Source organism: Dreissena polymorpha, chromosome 9 (genome assembly GCF_020536995.1).
Source record: "Dreissena polymorpha isolate Duluth1 chromosome 9, UMN_Dpol_1.0, whole genome shotgun sequence".
Taxonomy (NCBI): Eukaryota; Metazoa; Mollusca; class Bivalvia; order Myida; family Dreissenidae; genus Dreissena; species Dreissena polymorpha.
In genome coordinates, this window is record NC_068363.1 from 24,956,050 (window position 1) to 24,978,424 (window position 22,375).

General features: G+C 34.8%; 1 protein-coding gene across 9 annotated transcripts in view; it reads left to right on the forward strand.

Moving 5' to 3' along the window:
- Window positions 1-13,767: 13,767 nt before the first annotated feature.
- The window catches only part of LOC127843715 (endonuclease/exonuclease/phosphatase family domain-containing protein 1-like), a 130,717-nt gene continuing 122,109 nt past the window's right edge, over window positions 13,768-22,375 (forward strand). For 8 of the 9 annotated variants that reach the window (XR_008032296.1, XR_008032297.1, XR_008032298.1 and 5 more), the window contains exons 1-3: window positions 13,768-13,847; window positions 20,840-20,947; window positions 22,092-22,218. The gene's annotated coding sequence lies outside the window, so the exon portion shown is untranslated. The remainder of the gene's footprint in view (window positions 13,848-20,839; window positions 20,948-22,091; window positions 22,219-22,375) is intronic. The other variant, XM_052373461.1, reaches the window with a different exon arrangement.

Sequence of the window (22,375 nt, forward strand, 5' to 3'; positions counted from 1 at the left end):
TCAGTTTGGTAAGGATGATAGATGTGGGCTGGGAGCACTTTTTGAAGCCAGGAGAAGTCTTTAAACTCCGCCAGTATTCTTCCTCGAGTAAAACAACATAATAAACAATAAATTCAGTAGTCACAACTATTTTCTATACATAACAATTCTTGCTATTTTGTATTACTTGTTTATCTAGCATTCTTCAGTGTACTACTTTAATGATTATACAGTAATAACAACAGATTTAAGGAAAAACATGCTTAAGCAGCTTAACAGAAGGAAATTGTACATGTTATGATATCCGGGGTTTCCGTTAACTTTTGAAATCTGGAAGTCTCTGTATATTTGGGAAGTTTTGAGACTTCCTTGGATGCAATTTTGAAAGTTTTTATGAACAAAACTGGGAGTAAATTACTCCCAAACTTCCTTTAACAAAAGCCCAGTCTACTCAATATAAAGACTATATGTTTTAAGAGTATTTTATTAAATTATAGTGCCTGTACAAGAATTTTTTAGCTGATAGATAGATTCATGCTCAACCATAGACAATAAATAAACAAGGGACAAAATTGTCACAAAACCAGGTTTTCATTGTGAAAAAAAAATCTGAAAAAGGGAGAAAACTCAAACTGAACTTTTGAAATGAACAAATAAAATTAACCCCCTTTGTAAGTTTGTTTTTAAAAAAAATTATTTTTTTAGTCGTGGAGACCTTGACATTGGAGATATTGACGTGATTCTTTCGTGCGACACACCGTCCCATGATGGTGAACAAATGTGCCAAATGATTTTAAAATCTCACAATGAATGACATAGTTATGGCTAGGACAAGCTCATTTATGGCCATTTTTGACCTTTGAACTCAAAGTGTGACCTTGACCTTAGAGATATCGACGTAATTTTTTCGCGCGACACACCGTCCAATGATATTGACGTGATTCTTTCGTGCGACACACCGCCCAATGATGGTGAACAAATGCGCCAAATGATTTTAAAATCTGACAATGAACGACATAGTTATGGCCCGGACAATCTTGTTCCGCCCGCCCGCCAGCCAGCCAGCCCGCCCGCATTCGCCAATCTAATAACCAGTTTTTTCCTTCGGAAAACCTGGTTAAAAAACACTCCACACGTCAAACAATACCAGCACTCAAATAATTTGAATTTTACCTAACAATACACAGTAGGTGTTTGTCAAAGTGTCTCTGTGGTGACCATTGGGAAAGAACTTCTCTGGAGAAAGTGTTCCAAGTGATGGCATGGTGAAACTAGTGCTGAATGATCCTACTTGTGCAATCTGAAATACAAATAGACGTACACATGTTTTTGATTAATAACATTTTTGAACACCTTTTAATTGAGTGTTTTTTTCTGTATAAATTTAATTTGCTGTATTTGGCATTTTGATTAAGTAAATCAGAATCATGATATTTTTTTTAGAAAGAATAACTGTTGTATACATTCATTCATTTTAACTAATGAACAATGTTCACCTGTACACATGTTTAATAGAGTGGAAAGCTTCTGATACCATCAATGTGAACAAAAATGCATTTCTACTATTTACTCAGTATATTGTTAACAGATCATAACATCAACAGTTTAGTGATGCTATTGTTAACATCACTAATCAAGCTTGACAAGAAGGGGTGTAATTTTAACCATTAGCTCAAACATTACCTACCCTACTGAAGATGATATTTGAGGCAAACATGTGGATGTCCTTGTTGTGTCTGTCCAGTGAATGATGTTCTGTTGAAATATTAACAGTAAGAGAAACTAATTAGAAGAAGCCACTTTATGACTTAAAGTGTTCATTTTATCATTTTATTTTCATCTTAAAACCTAAGAATGCTAATGGATTTATGCAGCAGATATTAATGATTTTGAATAGTATACAAAATCAAATGCTTTCAATAACAGGACAGATAATAACAATAATGGATAAATCCTCATTTTTGGGTCAGGTTCCAAATGGCAAAACAAATCCATAGGCATATTATGTAATTACATTTTAAGATTGTTGTGAAAAGATATAAAAAAAGTCCTGTTAATATTTTTGTGGTCAGAATTTGCATAAATGCATAATTTGAACCACGCTGTTAAAATACTTTAACGACAAGTTTAGTTTAATTCCCAACCTCAATGATCATATTCCTACAGTTGTTAAAACCAAACTAGGGCCATCTTTTCCTTTATTTTTTTGCTATGATGAGGCCCCATATATAATATCCCCCATTTTTTATTCCTTTAAATAAGTTTTCTGTCTTCAGCTTGTTTAACCCCAACATAAATCCCTGTCTTTAGAAAATGTGCTTGGGCAAACTCTAGAGCTTACCGAATCAACCAAGTGCCCTTTGATGGATACAACTGTAGTGAGTCTGTGCCACGCTGGCAACTTCTCATTCCTGGCATTCATGACGATGGCATAGACAGCAACAGTTGGGGCAATCTTATTGGCCGATGGGTTTTTCCCAGCGCCAACGCCATGACTCATGAGCCCATAATGAGCTACCACAATTGAAAAGGCTGAATTTTGGCGTGGAATTTAAATGGCTATTCTTTATTTGTTTATTCTTAATTTGATCTATTGCAGATTTCCATATATAATCAAGAAAATATCTACATTATGACTTTGCTTTTTTGTTTTGTAAACAATTTTATGTGAAATGTTATAATATTTTATGACTTTTGACTCACAAGGTTAACAATAACAAGATATGATTATGACAAAGTGAAATTCTCCGACAGCATTATAATCCTCACAAACTATGACTTCCACCAGGATTTGAACCTGGATCTTTCACATTTACAGTGAGCATGCTACCAGTTGCACCATGGAAGTTGGGGTTTGGTTTTGGACTATTAGAATATATCCAAATTTCATGTTGGAATATTGTTACCTATCTGAGAATCAGCTCTGAAAAGTTTCATCAAACAAAAACAGAGGTATGAAAGTGGAAAATATATAACATGTCTGACCCCTAAAACTTGAACCAACTAATTCCTTATATATGTGACATTTACAGTTAACAATTTACATTCCTACCGCCGTGAAGTTACTCATTGGCTTATCATAGCTAAGGGAAATTGTCTCGCCTATTGATGCTTATGGGTGACCAAAATTACTCTCATGAAAGTTTTAATATCGCACTAACACTCATGATGGAATCAATATACAGAGATTTCATGATCTATGGCAATTATCACAACACTATTGGATAAATAAAAACATCTCTTTCGACACGAACTGTTTGGGTACCACAATATACATTAGAAATAATCGACGGGTAACCGTTGGTTATTGCGGTAATAACCAACGGTATGGAGCTCCGATGCGTAGAAATTAAATCATAAGGGCGTAGCCCTAGTGGTTTGATAACAAGCATCGGAACGACATACCGTTGGTTATTACCGCAATAACCTACCCTTACACGCAGATTATTTCGATTCTAACACGATTTCATTAATAAGTTATCCCCGATTTAACGGTTATAAATGAGAATTATGTTAACAGAATGTCCTCCAATTTTCCGCGAAAACGCGACGTCACCACAACATTCAAAATTAAATGACGTCGTCTTTATTCATAAACAGTGTGCAGACAATCAGACGTCATACTTATATCTGTTGGTATATCGGGCTGATAACCCACGGTAGTTTTCCTTCTTTTTGTATAGAAAACAAGTCACATGCCGTGGCAGAATAATAAACATTGACACACGCGATAATTCGAACACAAATGTCATGTGTTTTTTAGCTAGAGCTCTGAAGTGTCTTGCCAACTTAATAAAAACAGTAGATAAAACATGTAGAAGGCTTTCATGCAACATTTACAATTAGAATCATACCTTTATCTTCAACTCAACCAACAACAGTATCTGAGGAATGGCTACGAAAAGGTCTTGAATAGCGCTCACATCATCCACTGACTGGTGGGGATCTGGAATACGCGAATCACTTTGACTTGCTGGCAAATGACGGGTTGGTGGTAACCACCCTAAAGTCAATACAAACTACCTCAGCACCCTAATAATACATATTCACACAAACAAATAAGGTATGGTTTTTAGTCTTTTCATATGTTATTCAAAGCGTATAATCATCTTTTTTCATGTTGGTATACATGTTTTTCTATATGAGAAAGGAAGAGTGTAAAATATCTATAAAATAAATCTTATCTAATCCATAAGTAATCTGACAATTACTTTGCTGAATACTGGGAAGTGCTGTCTGTCCACTGGTAGTTTGCTTGGCTTTTTGGGCTGGCGATGGCTTCCAAATAGGCAAACTGGCACCCGATAACAAGGCTGAAACAGTTTATTTTTCCATTGTTTATCTCTGAATACTTAGTCAACAAAATGACCAATTAATATATTTAAACTTAACAATTTAATGAATATGGATGCCATACAACACATTTGTGTGACTGTCAGAAAAAATGACAAGACATGTGCATACAATAGCAAATTTTCCAAATTGGTTTTAAAATGCCTTTTACACCATTTGAAATATGATTACAGTTAAATTGCAGGAACAGTTAAATAATTCATGATTAGAGGGTTGCAAATTGGTATAGGGCTAAGGAAGTTTGTCTTGCCCAAAAACACTACTCTATGACCGGCTAAGTTGCAAATAAAACCCTGGTCTCTCAAATAAAAGTCTAATGCCCATACCATTTGGCCAGACGGAGTCATGTGTAAACAGAGATAAAATTTACCATTTTGGGTAATAATGATAACTCATATAATCGTTACAAGCAAGTAACTGTTTCCATTAATAAATGAATATACAGGCCTTCTTTTGACCCGAGCTCCCGGGTTTTGACGCTTGAAAATTAAAGAAGACCCTTGTTTGACTCGTGAGAAAATTACGTCATGCGTCACATTTGACCCAGGGGAATATACCAACTTGTGTCAACGAGTTAAGTTGTTAAGACTAAGCGATAATTGGCTTGGGATGGAGTATCTCTTTTGGTAGACGCTAACCCTTATTGCCTGTTTCCAATCATTGAAGCACAAGTCTGCCCAGTAGGCGGAGATTGGCCTATTGAGAAATCTAGTAATGACCAATTAAATCACTGCTGGTTCCATAACGCGTGTATCAACGTTCCATTATTTATCATAGCATTTTTTATCAGAGGTTTGCGAAAAAGACATGTATTTAACCCACCAAAACAGAATCGACTCACCTGCGTCAGTTTTAATAATATCCAATACAGTATATAATAACACCCATATCAGTGCCTTCCCCAGGCCATTTAAGCGCCCCTTGCCGGGGCGCTTGAATTTCGAAATCAGAGTCCCCGGGGCGCTTGAAATTTTCCGATCAGTGTATTTTTCAGTAAAAGAAAGTGGAGATTGTCCAAAAAAATCAAGGTTTCCCTATCAGTGTATCAATATTCCCTGTTTTAAAAGAGCACTCGGTACCTACTTTCACAAGTAATCGCTATAAACACCACATGGGGTAATGGATAATCCACTGATAAGAGAATAGCATGACGCGCGTATCGATTATTCTAACATTAAACGGTCATTTAAATGCTGACAAGGATGTATCTGGTAACTTTCCAGTCGTCAAACTGTGAAGTTCATCGTCCAATCGGTTACGCGAATGCTTATGGGGGCGGGGTTAACTATCGACCATTATTTTTTATTGACGTCGGGCATGAAATAAGAGTTTATTGCAGCTTGATTAGCAAATAGTTGTACCATTTGAGTAATATAAAACCGGTAATTAGTACAGTGCACAACATTAAAGACGGTTTCGGGCATCATCATCACACCTTTTTACTGTAAACAAGTGTTACCTATGACTCATAATTAATACGAGAAATTAATTGCAAGTGGTAAACAATTAATTATTATAGCGGTTACAATTATGTGATAACAATTTATTTAATTCCAGAACATGTATATTTCAACATGTCCATTTATAGAACTGATTCACCTCGTTTTTTTTACATTTATTCGACACGTAATGCGCTTTAACAAATTTTCGTTGAATTAATTACGCACACTTGTAAATGTTTCGTCCGATAATCGATAGTTAGAAGACTGATGATGGCAACCGGCCGTGATCCTCGTGGACAACGTGAATTTCATGCATAATTCCGTCAAAACATTTGCTCGACTCGTAAAGTGTGTAAACAAATTATCGTTGAATTTATTACGCAACGGTTAATATTTGTTGAAATCTCAAATGGGAATAATTAAATTTGTAATCCGAAACCCATTACCGTAAGTCGATGTTAACGCGTTTTTAATCCGAAACACACTTCCGAATGTAAATGTTACCGCAACGTTAAATATTTTTACTTCAAATAAGCAGTGCAAATTTATTTTGTGTCGAATCTTTTTCTCAATTAAAAAGAGCGCGAAAATTATGCAGCATGTACAACGTCGCGTCTATTGCATACAAATGACGTGTATTGAGCGTTTTAACAAGCACACAACAGGTCAGGGGATTGACGCATATTCAGAGGCAATATTTCATCAAATCTATAAATAGTCACTTAAAAAATGGCAAGGTTTGTGTTAAAGAAATAACTGAAAGCTTTTATCGTAAATATTTACCAGAAAGAGATTGATAAAAACGGAATAAACGGGATTATCGGGTAGTAAATAGAAACTTGAAAAATAGTAAGTATACAGTAATAGAGTCGGGTTGAAACGGATGTATTGGGGAATCGTTCGAGTCGGGATTTTACTATTTGTGCGGAAAAGTTTTAAAACAATTAAACAATAAAAAAAAATATTTTTAAATGACTGGGGGATTTTTTTGAAGTCATAGTGCACCAAATGACGTCTTTTGACGCTGTTTTTCTTTGAGTTATAACGCACCACAGAACGTGAATTGACACGTTAAATTAAAAAAAAAAATCAACGTCGGGAGGGGACACCCCTCCCGAACCCACCCCCCGGGCGCCTGAACAAATTCCTGGGGAAGGCACTGCATATCCACAATACACTGTAAATCAAATTTTGAGAAATACTTTCACAATATGTCAGAATGTATATCAAAGCTAAATACCCCCAACCCTATTTTACATCATGTTTGCTCCGTTCAAAGACGCGTGAAAGTTATGCTGGCAGCTGGCATATGTACTGTCTACAATGTCACTTTACACGCTAAATGCAGAGTTGCTAAAAATAACCATATAACCAGTATAACTGACCTTGTGGCAAAGTGACAAATTTGCATGCTGCATGTGCTAATTGAATGATAACAACATAGGCGTTATAATTGATCATTTGAGACGGCATAGAAAAATGGCGTGTCTGTTGCACGTCTTCGGTGAAGATGGCGCATGAAAGAATTAAAGGATGTCGGAATTTTTTATGGGATTAAATGCGGAGACATCGCAATCGGTTATATCTCATTGATTTGCTTAAAGTACAAAGATCATTGACTCCTGTGTTATTATTATGACTCATACAATTTTGATTATGAATTTTTGAAAATATGGTCCCAAGAGTCATTGACGCTTGAGATTTGATGACTATGAATAGCCCTGAATATAGTTATAAAGGTTTATGAAGATAGGAGTGAAAACAGATGTCTAAATATATGCTACTCACGACCTTTGACTGACAGTTATCATGAACTGATTCGATTTGAAAGATATTAAACTAACAGGATTTTTGTGAACACCTCCAAATATGTTCTATGAAAGTTAACCAACGAATTACTTCCGTTCGGAACAAACCAATACATCACAAACTGCAACCTTAATGTACAGGTTACGATATACTAAGTTTCTTAGCATAGTTACATTTCATGATAGACTCAACTATTTAATTTATCCCATCCTGATCTATAATTCTGATCTCATAGCCTAATTGCATGGAAAGGTAGTTCTCACGTTTCAATTTAATCAAAATAAAATACCTTTCCGTTGAGCCAAGATTGTTGGGACAAACAGTTCCCGGATAACTTTGGCGCGTGCTTAGAGTCCACCTCACTGATACTTTTTTGTTTATTAAATAAGATTGTCAATATTATATATAATTTAAGTTATGAACCCTTGACCTACCTTTACTCATTTCCTTTAGTGCAACTAGTTCTCTGCTGTCTTTAAATAACTCCACATACCTTTTAAAGACCATTTTCTTGACACATCTGTCGTCAAAAGGATCGGATTCTCTTGGATTGGATCCATCTCTCTCCATTCCTGCTACCAGGTATCCAGCGTACACAGCCAGGAGAATTCTCCAAACCTTATTTGAATGACATCTCCCTATAAAAGACATGCACAAATAAAGAAATAAATATTGGCTATGACAAGTGAAGATTATTGTTAATGTGGGTATGTTTTATCATTCTTAATAGGACACAAGTCCTCATTGATAAAAAGACACTGTGCAAGTTTGATAATAATCCGATCACAACTGTGATTTGTAAGTTTTATAATATAGACATGTTTTACATAACATGATTTGGACAAACTATACACAGATTCACCTAAATACTTCTCCTGGCAAATGTTGTTGACTGGTTGGTTTAAAGAAGTTTTTAAAGAAAGGGTTAATTTCAAAGAAACCAAGAAGATGTCTTGAATTTGTTATGTCGCCCCCAGCATTCTGGACTACAGACCTCTTCGAAACGAAGGCTCACAAGATGTCATAATCTATAATACAATATCTTTTGTTAACGAATGTCTTTGACTGTGGATACTATAAATTATAGTAACCCGGTGATCCCCCCGGTATTATTGCAGGTAAGACTCTCTCGCTGCCAGTATCAATCCACTCTTGGTAACTTAATGTTGAAAAATTATGGAAAACATAATTTGAAGAACAAATGAACTTACTATACTAAAAATCCATCTCGAAACGAAATTTCTCAATAAAATTCTTCCCATGTTCGTTTTTGTGTACATGTATGATTTCAGGTGCGTGGGTTACACAGTGTTAATATTGTTAAAAAGATTGGGGTTTCAAACCTGTGTTCTTCTCTTCGACTCTTGTCAAACAATATTTGAATTTTTATAGTTTCATTTATCTGTTATGAAACAAAAGTCAATGCTTGAAAAAAATGCTATATTCATTTATTTTTCGTGAATTATATTCCAATTCATGTTTCCTTTGATTGCGTTTCACATATTTGTTGATTTGTGTTTTATTTAAAACAGACGCGAAGCTAGTCAACTCTTACCTATGTCAACTCGTACCTTCGGTCAACTCGTACCCGAGTTGGTCAACTCGTACCCGATTTTTGGTCAACTCCTAACCCCACTAGTCAACTCGTACCCGAATTGGTCAACACGTACCCTCCTATTTTTTTATATATATCAAAGACGTGAAATATGTTTTTGTATATGTTTTTGATATGAATATAAAGGTTATAATTTTTTTTTTCAAAAGTAGACAAGTTCATTATTTTTCACACGTGTATAATTATAAACGACGTGTTTGTCGGCGTTTTGTTTGATTAAATGTTGACTAATAACACCTTTATGACAACAGCTATGACCGTCGGCGATTTGTTAAACAATTTGTTTGTCGTGCATCTAAAATGACACGCGCGGTAGTTGTCGGCATTTTCGTTGATGAAATATTTTATTGTAAACACCGCATACTGACTTAACCAATTAAAGGTATGATCCACTTTGAAGTTAAAGGAGTATGGTTTTCTCACTTTTATATGAGTAAATCCCCAAATTACTATAGAAAGGCTTTGCAGATTGGCTTTAATCATTAATCATTAATATCTTGAAACTAAATACAGACTCGGTGTTTCGTGTCTTGGACTTAATTTCATTTATTGTTTATTGTTGATTATAATTTAAAAAATGTTTTGTTTAATTAATCTGCATCACCATGGATGAGGGAGATAGTTACTGTGTTTGTGTTGTTTGTGGACATATTGTTTCCGATGAGTGTAAGGCAATTATGTGCGAAGAATGTGATAGATGGCAACACAGACACTGTAAATCCTGTAAGTACTCCCTTTATACTTTTTTTTATAAGTTTCATTCGAGAAACGGACTTCTATAGAAGCGAAAACTGGGGGAAAAACCCTATTTTTTGTTATAACTGAGATGTTATTTACATCCTATAATATATAGCGTCAGTACATACGTATATAATTGTGGGATTGTTTTGTGTATTTGATTTAGTTATATAATATTAATTAATATCAAGTGGTTATATTCTATGTTCAATAAACTAGTATAACGAAATGCATAATAATCAAGGTCTTTAAATGTATACATAATATATATATATGTCTGCAGGATGCCTTATTTCGTCGTTGTATTTGTACATAGGGATGTATCAAGGAATTGTAACGGCTATAAATATAAACTTTTAATTAAAAAAAATGGCATTGTCATAATAGAATTTGGCATTAACCTTATTTTTTGCAACAATACAAAAAATGAAACAAAGAAATTTGTATCAGAACGATTTGTATACTTTTTAGGTGTAACACTTGCTCAGTACAACATAATGATGAAAGGCGTAATCGAACTCTCGTTTGTTTGTGTGCCATGTAGAGAATGGCCATTGGTTGAGGTAATGGAAGTGTATATCCGTGACGACAGTATCTCGGAATCGGAGTCCGACAATGAGTCTGTGCCCGAGTCCGATCATGAGTCCGTGCCTGAGCCTGGCCAAGAGACCGAGTCTGAGTCCGACCAAGAGTCCGAGCTCGAGTCTGATATGGACACTTCTGTGCAATATAAAAGACGAATCCGTCATTGCGCAACCGGTTTCATTAATTATGTACAAGATGGAACAATATTATAATATTTTACTGCTTCTTTGATGTTATGACAAAAGTTTGTTTCTTATTTTCAGGGTGGCACCGACGCCTCAACCACAAGGCCAACGACAGCTGCCCACCGTTCTATCTTCTGGCGAAGCATTTGCACGACGAGTCCGTCACCGCTGTCAGAAACGCGGAGCTCGTTTCGGATATGAAACTCCGTCGATTCCAGGGAGCAAGATATGCGACTCTTCAGGGGAAAACTTTCGCCCTGTGGAAGAACTACAGAGAGGGCAACCTCACCTCCACATGTCTGCTGAAGGCATTCAGCTGCCTGTACAAGCCATCTGTGAGTGTCACAGACGCCGACCAGTATTCAGTGATTTTTTTTGCACAAATTTACAGCCGAATTTCGGCTGCTTGCCAATCGCAAAAATACACGTTTTTTCCCAAATTCTGATCAAAATTTCCCATTTTTTTTTTAGAAAGAAGTGTCATATAACTTAATTATTATTTCTTAAATCTAGGTCTCAACTTTATTTTTTAAACATCTTACAAAATATATAACTTGAATTTAGTCATTTTTGTCCATAAATCATTCCCAAACTTGCCACTTTTATTGATTAAAAATAAAACAATTTGACAAGACTCCTTTTCTAGAAAACTCCCTGAACATGCACTTAAAAACAATATCACTTCTGTTACTTATAATCCTATTTATAATGCTTCATTTTCCCCAATTTCATGGTTTATCGCGCTATTTTTCCCAATTTCACGGTTTATCGCGCTAATTTTCCCAATTCAAAAGGCACAGGCTGTAACAAATTAAAGCAAAAAAAATCACTGGTATTTGAACAATGTGTTGATCTGTGTGAATAAGTTTGTGGTCTTTGAAAACAAGTGTTGGTTCTGTTTCTGTTTTAAATGTGGAATTTTGTTGCTGTACATAATCTATGTCGGTAGTTTAATAAAAGTTCTTGTGTTTAATACTTTTATGTAGTTTTTGTATAAGATGGTTTGTTTGTTACCCTGTGTAAAAATATAATGTTTAATTTGTGTTAAATGTGAATGTAGTATATGTTATTTGTGTGGTTTATAAATACCAAAATAAAAACACAACAGACAATTACTTGCATTCTTTTTAATGTAATGTTCAAATTATTCGAACATTATGACCGTTGTTTCAAATTTACATGGAAATCTAAATATTTTATTGAAGAATGCTAAAACATCTAAATACTCATTAAATCCGTTTGTTTTACACAATAGTCCTTATCTTTTTTAATTGATTGGTTAGTTGTTAGTTGATTCAAAGGTGTTAATCATTTTTACAAAGGTGCAGATTAAATCGATTTAGATATTAACAAGAAATGTGTTAATCAATATTTAACAAAGGTGAAGATTAGGTAAATTACGAATTACGATATTAACGACCCGTGTCACGTAGGTGTTAATAAGTATTTAAGGTGTTGATTAATTGATTGAATCATGGACTCAATTTGCAGACGAACCATAATTTGAGGCATATATATCAACAACAACAACAACAACATTTATAAACTAATACACAAGTGTAACGACATGGATGATAATTATTTTGCAATTTGGTAATATTTATAAAAATCATGCAATGGAAGAAATTAACAAATATTTTACTGATTCATACCGTAAGATTTTTTCTTTTAACATCGATAATGATAGTTGTTAATAAATATATATTTTGAAAGATAAATGATTTCTATATATTTCTTAGATAATATAATCTTTGTATATTGGACATATTAATAAGAATAATATATATATATATATATATATATATATATAGATATATATATATATAGATATATATATATATATATATATATAGATATATATATATATATATATATATATATATATATATATATATATATATATATCTATATATATATATATATATATATATATATATATATATAATACTAAGGCATTCTATACATAGATGGTGACGTCACTACGTTATTGTCACTATATTGTATCTATGCTTAGACGCATCACATTCCCCTGGTTTGGGGAATTATGCTTTCGCCAAAGTAGTTCTGCGTAGGAATGAAAATGTTAATATTGAAAGAAAACTCGTTTTTATTGTGTGTTTTAAACGGAATGTTGTTTAAAGAAATGTTATTAAATTATGTTTAAATGTGATTTTGAATCTCTATTAAGCCTGATAGCGATTATAAGAAGCATGATTACCAGACCTTCTTTCGCTTACAGGTTACAATACACTAAATACTTTTGGTGTTCAATGCTATACCCTCTAAAAACAAAATCTTCATTTATTTGAAGACACAATTCTCTGTACGGGCACTTGCCATGACTTTGAATATTTTTTGAATATTTCTGTGTTCATGTGGTAGGGAAAACATTGTTGTATACTACAAATTCCCTGTTTTGCTTTTAGGTTGGAGACTACATAAGACTTTGACAGTTGGCGGGAAACCATCATCAACTGGAGAGATGCCGGTAAAAAGATGGCCATAAAACAGTGACCGCTGATTCGCATTGAGTTTCTTACATATTGGATGACCTATGTTTTTTATTGTTTAAATCATTGCGGTTTGGAATGCTCTTTAAGAAAAGGTATGGTTATGGGGGTGTCTACGCGCAAAAGTTTGACTTTATTTTTTGTTAAAGTTATTGCTTTTACATTGAATTTGTGCAGGAAATCTTTTGGTATGTTGTGACCTTACACTTTTCATTCGTAAAAGAAGTGCTACCCACAATTCCTTTCGCGATAGTACACAGGTCAGAAAGACCGGTGTGTACACAATGATACTAAGGTAATTACTTTAATTAGTCATATCGTTCCCTGGTAAAAAAAACATACAAGTTATGTTAGTCTATGCCAAAATATAACTTTAATTGGTCAACTCGTACCTGCAATAAACATAAAAAAACATCTAATGCATGTAAACACCCATCGCAATTTGTTTCCATAAAGAACAAATATTAAAAAGGTACGAGTTGACCAATCTGAAAAATTACTTAAGTACGAGTTGACCAAGTCGGGTACGAGTTGGCTAGGGTACGAGTTGACTTAGGTACGAGTTGACTGGAAACCGTTGGAATAATCTCCCCTTCTGATCGCCCACGAGCTTTCAAACGGTTGAGATCCGGTATTGTATACGTTTGTCACATTGTTTTGAGATCAAGAAGTCATTTCGGCGCTTATATATTTCAGTTTTGTTTTTGAACTTGCAATAGCTATATTTTAATTGTGATTTGGTGTATTTCGACGTTGTAAAGTTTATAATTCAAAGTGGCATTCATTTTCGCGACCTAGTCCTAGTAACTCGGTGTGAGTGAACGAAGGATTTGTGTTGACTTTTCACTTTAAGTTCAACTGTGTGTTTTATTACCCATTTTGTAATCTATTAAAAACACGTGCTTCGCGTATTTGGACACTTACAGTGTGTTTTACACTAGTGCAATAATTGACGCTTTTGATGTGTTTATAGTGACTGTGTGATATTTGCATTGATTGAACACTTACACTACGCGACCCGTGATTTTTGCCTAACTTGCGAAGTCAAGGCGGGCATTTTGCTTTTTGGGTGGAAAATCACCGCGACGTCGCGCGAGAACAAGATAATCTTCGCGCTAAATCCCCTCAACCAGGGATTTCAATAGATTTTAAAAACCAGGAGTCAATGACCCTTGGACTGAAATTTTGAAGAGTCAAATTGAAAAATATTGGGGTCAATTTTGAAGGGCGTTTATTGTGTTTTTGTCTGTATTATTCAATTGTTTAGATAAAATATGCTCTATGAGTAACACAATATCTTAAAAAGTTTTACTGCTTTATTAAATAACAATACCATGCCATGATACATAACACAAAATATTTTAATGAATTGGCACATTAAAATATACTTCCTTATTAATATTATAACACATTTAAGACTTTTAACACATTTAAGTAATTTAAATATATGTACCCGTAGCACGTTTTCATCACATATTTATCGTCATTATATTATCATCATCATCCCTATGATAGCTTTTCATACAAAACACAATTTAAAATTTTAAATGCATGGAACATCTAGTATATCTATTACTGTTTATCCGAATACTATACATCTCCGAAATATGTACACTTAAGAATTTCTTACTCGTAGTAGTTATACTTTAATAATCCAAATTTTTCTTGTTGTTATCTGGTTTAACAAACCTTATCAAATGTTTGTTAAATCCATTTAATGCTTTCTCCATTATTGAATCACAATAACTTGCAATTTGAATCGCCAGCTTTGAATTGAACGCAGGTTAAATGTTTCGTCGGCCATTTACAATGTCGAAGGTCATGACGTAGCAATTTAATTCTACTCGGATAATTTACATCTAATCGAGGAAATGTGTTTTCTCAATTTTTATATGTAGCATTATGACTTGTTAGTATAAAAAATTAACTGAGATTCCAGTTTATATAAGACGGGTGTTACTCGTAATTATCGGTGGAATAACAAATGACAAAACTCGCTGGACTAGTGGATCTACGTAATTTTTAGACCTTAGATCAATTTTGTTTTTTCTTTAATTACTTTTGCCGACTTTCTTTAATCGTGCCGTCTGCAAAAAAACAACTGCAATTATCGGATGGTCAATCAATCATCACGTAATCACTGCTGCTAATTACCCAGTTAGTGCGAACGCACTATTTAGACGGTGACACGTGTATTGGAAGAGATGAGATAAGATAAACAACACCCGGGGTATTCCCTCTATTATAATTTATAGACAGAGTTTCGAATACTGAAACATTACTTTCAATACGGAGCACAGCGGGATTTATTACCATGGAACTTTAGATGTTAACTGACTGACGCTCGGGTCAAATTTTCGATGCGTCAAAATGACGCACGGCAGAAAAAAGGGTTGCGTCAAAAACGAGTCATTTTTAATTTGCTCGTGTCAAAACGCAGGATTCTGCGTCTATTGAAATCCCTGCCTCATGTTGTGGTGATTCGCTGCGATTCGCCGCAATTCGCCGTGATCGCAGTGACAACGATGACTCGCCAATATAGAAACCGAATCGTATCGATAACTTTATACATGTACATAACGCTTCTTATGTTCACAATTATCCGATAATCCAACATCAAAAAAATAATCTTGAACATTTATATCGGTTAATATGTTTGAGAATTTCATTAAAACAACCATATGGCTACGCCATTTTTCAGAAGTGTAAAGAGTACAGCGCACAATGTGGGACACAGCTTTCATTGGACAAGCGTATTTATATTTAGATTGATACAATACAATCTTACAAAAAAACGTTTTATTGCGTCATACGCCTTCATGTAAAAAAAGTTTTCCTCCTGGAAATGGTGCTATTAATGCATAATATTATCAAAACATTTTTTTGACACGTAAAGCGTTGTAACAAATTAATATACAATTCAAAACAAATATACCATAAGTATAAATGTTCCGTTAAATTCCCAAATGAGATTAAAAATTTATAATCCGAAACACACTTCCGATGTTTTAATGTTAACACGACGTTAACAAATGCTTTCAATATAGTCATCATGTATATTTCCCGACAAATGAGCGCGAAAATTATGCGGCAATGTACAAGGTCAAGGTATACGAGTGTGCAGGTACTGATTTTTTATACAAACTGCGTAGCGCAGAGAACATTGAATTCTTTTGATTTCGGTTAAATGTTTCTTTGGTATTTTTAAAACTGTTATATCGCCAACAATTTGATACTTCTTTTAAAGTCAATTCAAATTAAACACGCCGTATCCGTATCGTTACTGATAGAAGTAAAACATAATACCTTGACTTGTATAGTTTTTTTGTTGAGAGACCATCTGAGTAAACGCCGAAAAATATATCCAAACTGTTATTTTTTTGTCAATGCCTTTTGATCCATTACCGCACTTAATTGGCAGCGTCATCCTGTTGTTTCTGTGATTGTCACATCTTTTCACAGTTTGAACACGTACAAAGAGTGCCAATTAGACACTTGAACAAACACTATCACCCGCTGGACAGTACACATTAAATAATCAAATGTTGAGGGTTTTTTTGTTTTTGGCGTGAAAACCCAGAGAAATGCATGTACATTATACGTCATCATAAATTTATTGAACTCTGCGAACGCTAAGTGCTACGTTGATATACTCGTGTTTTTTTTTCAGCAAAACAAACACAATGTTTAACGGCTTTAAAGTGGGTATATACGGTTTTTTATATGTGTTTAATTGTAATATATTGATAAAATATGTTACAATAACACAAAATAGGCAAGAAAAATTATACATTAAAGCCGAATTTCATAAAATGCAGCAAAGACAATTTAGCGCCCCAAGCCGATAGTGACGTACATATTTTCCTACAATAACCGAAGCATTCGTCTTTGTATTATAAACCGTTAAACTACGAGGGGTGTTCCAGAAGTTTGTGGATTTTCGCTATAACTTATTAGTTTAATGGTAAAAGTCAATGAAATTTACATATTATACAAACCAATTATCACGGACTTTATATATAAGCAAAAAATGCATGAATTCCATAAAGCGCGTTTGAAACGCGTTGCCATAAAGACCTCAGTAACGACATGCGGCGCACGCGTGTATTTTATTATAAGTATGAGCGTTACGCGAATTTAAATTTGGTTTAAATGTCGTTGATAAACAGAGTTTACGGCAAATTTCACGTTACAGCGCCTAAGTCCTCCTTACAGCCCGGATCTGGCCCCTACGGACTTCCGCGTCTTCCCGGAAGTTAAATCACAGTTGCGCGGTATTTGCTTTGCAAGTAAACAGGAAATTACAGTTGCAGCAAAGCGAATCGTGTTGTCTTTTGACGCTGACTGGTATAAAGACACCTTTGACAAGTGGATTTACCGACACATAAAGTGCATTCGCGTTGGAGGTGATTATGTGGAAAAGATTTGACAGTTGTTTACTTCATAACGTCATTGACGTTGAACAGAAACGTTACACGTGCGTCGGTGTGCGCATTGTGCACATGTTTAAATCTCTGATATATTTTTATTGTTTTATGTATTTCCATGATATTTGGAGAGTAGATTTGGAAAGAACGAAATAGTCTTAACATGCTATTTGTTTGTCCATTTATGTTACCAAATGAAAGTTATAGCGAAAATCCACGAACTTCTGGAACACCCCTCGTAAGTTTAGATGCACATCGTACATGTATGGTATACATGCTGGCGAATTCGGCTGTACAGCCGCTTTCAATTTCAGAATTAAATATCTGGCTTATTTCGCATTTTTCGACACATGTTCTTCTTAACTTTTATTTTAATTTATATTGAAATATATATATATAATAAGTTTTTTAACACAGTTTATATAATTTCATAAATATTTGACAAAATCGTATATACCCGCTTTAATATATAGGCAATGATGTAATAACAACAAATTATTTACCACGATCTCATAATAACATGTACTTAAAAATAGAACAGTAATGTATTTCCGATTTCCGGCTTATCAAGCATTGTGAATGTATGTACAACGCTCGGAAAGTAACGCAAGTTATCCGCATTGGAGCCTGAAACAGAAAATAAATAAGTATAGCATATTTTAGTCCAAATAATTAGATGTAATCTACCGATTACATTTAACCTTTAAATGAAAGTGTTACTTAAACAATTTCCCGTGTCTTAAGGCGCGAATATTTTGCTAAACACTGTTAACAAAAGGGCTACACGTTATAATTCTTAATGAAATGCAAAAATAAGTATTAACATTATTAATAACGTCAATTAACACACACGGTAAGATCAAAGTTTAAATTGAAAAATTATATCATATTTCTCGTAAATTACCAAATTATTAGTTTCGTCGAAATCAAATACCATGTAGAGAAACAAGGTATTTATAACTGACCAATGACGAAACACTATGCAACTTTCAATTTACACAGTGCTACGCTACATGTATATTGCAACAATATGGAATTTGAACAGTGGTAGTGTATTCGGACCTGGAATATAATTGATTGTAAGTTTTATTAAACATTCTGCTAATGCAATTAGTTAAATAATGTTTACATGTTGTGTTAAATAATTATTGCATGATCATTCTTCTGCGCTGTTATATTAATTTGGAGCCGTTAAAGCTTCCGACATTACTTTATCACGTTCATGTCGGAACGGGAGTATTTTAGCTAATACGCCCATGGCATACAACAACAACAAAAGCTTTAATATTGCGATGTATAATGTAAGTGTATACATATATGTTACATGTACATGTAATGTACAGTGTAACCCTTGATGTCAATCTCTTAAAAAGGTGAACCACGGCGGTTCGCGGTGATTCGCGCTGATTGCGTAACAGCGAGATACATCGCGCGACGGTCGCCGAGACATCACCCAAATTTTCTCGTCGCTCGGAATCACCGCAATTTGTCACGTTGCATTGATTGCGGTGATGCGAGAATCGCGGCAAAAATCACGGGTCGCGTAGTGTACCAGTGGATTGCAATTTTGAGTGACACTTTAATACTAATTATTAAAAAACAGGTGCTTCGCGCATTTGGACACATACAGTGTGTTGCACACTAGTGCAATAATTGACACTTTTGACATGTTCATAGTGATATTTGCACTGAACACTGACCAGTGTATTGCAATTTTGACACTTATTGAGTATTGAAAACTAGTGCCTTTTAAATTGTCTGACCTTTATTTTTATTAAAACTTGATTGATCTGTTTTGTTTATATTCTTTTTATGTAGTTAGACACACATAAGACAAGTTTAGTCGTCCTTATTAGTCTTGTTGCAATAGTATTGTTATCCCCACGCTTTTTGAAAAAAAGGTGGGGATATTGTGGTGATCTCCGCCGTCCGTCCGTCCGTCTGTCCGTCCGTCTGTCCGTCCGTCTGTCCGTCCGTCCTGGCCACTATCTCCTCCTACACTAAAAGCACTAGAACCTTGAAATTTACACACATGGTAGCTATGAGCATATGTGCGACCCTGCACTATTTGGCATTTTGATCTGACCCCTGGGTCAAAAGTTATAGGGGTTGGGGTGGGGCCGCGTCAGAAATTATCACTCATTTTTTTAGGTTATTTTACATTTACTTCTTTATTTCTACACCGATTCACTTCAAATTGATACTGGACCTCACCTATGACAATACGGTCAATCTCAACCATGCATGGCCCCATTCCCAACCCTGGGGCGCCCCGCCCACATAGGCCACACCCACCAAAAATTTCCATTTACTATAATTTTTTCATTTCTACACGGATTCACTTCAAATTGATACTGAACTTTTGTTATGACATTAGGGTCAATCTCAACTATGCATGGCCCCAATCCCAACCCTGGGGCGCCCGCCCACATAGGCCACACCCACCAAAAAATTCCATTTACTATAATTTTTTCATTTCTACACGGATTCACTTCAAATTGATACTGAACTTCTCTTATGACATTAGGGTCAATCTCAACTATGCATGGCCCCATAACCAACCCTGGGGCCCCGCCCACATAGACCACACCCACCCAAAATTGCCTTTACTATAATTTCTTCATTTCTACACCGATTCACTTCAAATTGATATTGAACTTCTCTTATGACAATAGTCAATCTCAACTATGCATGGCCCCATTACCAACCCTGGGGCGCCCCGCCCACATAGACCACACCCACCCAAAATTGCCTTTTACTATAATTTCTTCATTTCTACACCGATTCACTTCAAATTGATACTGAACCTCTCTTATGACAATACGGTCAATCTCAACTATGCATGGCCCCATTACCAACCCTGCGGCGCCCTGCCCACATATGTCACACCCACCCAAAATTGCCTTTTACTATAACTTCTTCATTTCTACACCAATTCACTTCTAATTGATGATGAACTTCTCTTATGACAATACGGTCAATCTCAGCTATGCATGGCCCCATTACCAACCCTGGGGCACACCTAGGTCAAACATTCGGCGTGGGGATACGCGTGGACTCTGCCGCGCCATTTCTAGTTAAGGTAGTATTTGGATTGTTAAGACATGTCTTTTTATAAATAGTAGATTTATTACGCAGGCTCTTTTGAACAGGATGCAGCGTTGTGTCAGGAAGCATTTTCCGTTTATTTTTTCAGGTGCCCAAGACAGGAGAAAAGTGAACCTTATTGATGGGGACCCCAATGTTCATCGGATTAAGGATATTCTTCCTGACGATATAGCTGTCAAATACCTGCCAATCTCTGGTGAGAACATGTAATGAAAATGGTATAGATCAGTAATTACAGTTTCAGGTTTGTTTTTATTAATGGTATCACATGTACATATTTTTCTAAACGTTAAAACGAAATGATTAATGAAATAAACAAAAGGTTACCGTTTAAACGGTATCCATATGTCAGTTATAAAAGCGTCATTGACATCGCATTTCCAAACTGAAAGTAATGATTATTTCCAGAAGTTATATTCAGATCATAACCCATTTGCGCAATGACGTCATATTAAAACCAACTGTTCTTGCCCTTGTCGAATCATGGGGTACACGTTTTCTACTTACATGCTGTACTATTTTATAACAAAGACGAATAAATATTGATCCCACATTTCTTCAATAAGACTACACCTGTGTAAATTTTTTATTGTTTTCTACCTAACAAGATGTACATAAAAACAAGTATCTGTTTATTAAATTAAAAATGAATGCAGATGAATAAATGTCGGGAAAATTTTCTCATGCACGTTGTGCTGACGCGCGTTGAATGTTCAAGACAATTCAGGGCATGATCATGCAACAAATAGCTGGAAAATTTTCCCGAGCTCTTTGTGCCGACGTGTGTCAAATATTCAAGAAGTCTAGGTCGTACATGGTGTTTTATTATGTTTACGCTGTTGTGAATAAGGGCCATCTTGCACACATGATAAAAATGTATACGAGTCTTTTTTTAACAGCTTTTAATAAGTTTTGCAACATTGTAACGTAATGAACTAAAATGGATTATGTTGATATCCACAGTCATTTAAATGTTTACTGTTTTTGTAAACATTTTTTAGAAAACACGAAACGCCACCATTTAAACGTGATACTCATAGTTTCTATAAATGATGTAATTATTTCATTTCTTTATACTTGAACAGTTCAAATTTCAAGTCCTAAGCTTCGTATTGCATCAATATAATGTTAAACTTATTATGCTGATGTGCAATGATTGGGTTTTCTAACTAATTTGCATGGTTATTTTAAGCGTGTGGAATATTTTACAGATTGTAGAGAATTGTATTTGCAAACTTTTCATTTTAATCCTGAGGCAAAGCATGCATTTTCCTTTTGTATTCATCCATTGTATATTTGTGATGCATTTACACATACATTCGCTAACTCTGTTTTCAAAGGTGCCAAATTTTCTTGTGATCGTTTTCGCCATGCATTGTTGAGAGACTTGCGGAAGATGGATGTTCAACAGCTGTATCTTCATCTAGGCTCAAATGACATTCTTACGAATGAAGCGGTGTTTTACCGGTACATAAACAATTATAAAAAAAGCTTTGATATTTAAATTTAATGTAGTTGTTTCCCATAACAATATAAATTTACAAAACTAGCATTTTACATGGTTATTCCTCAATGAGTCATGGAAACTTGCAATCATTGTAGAAGTGTGATCTAGTTTCTAATT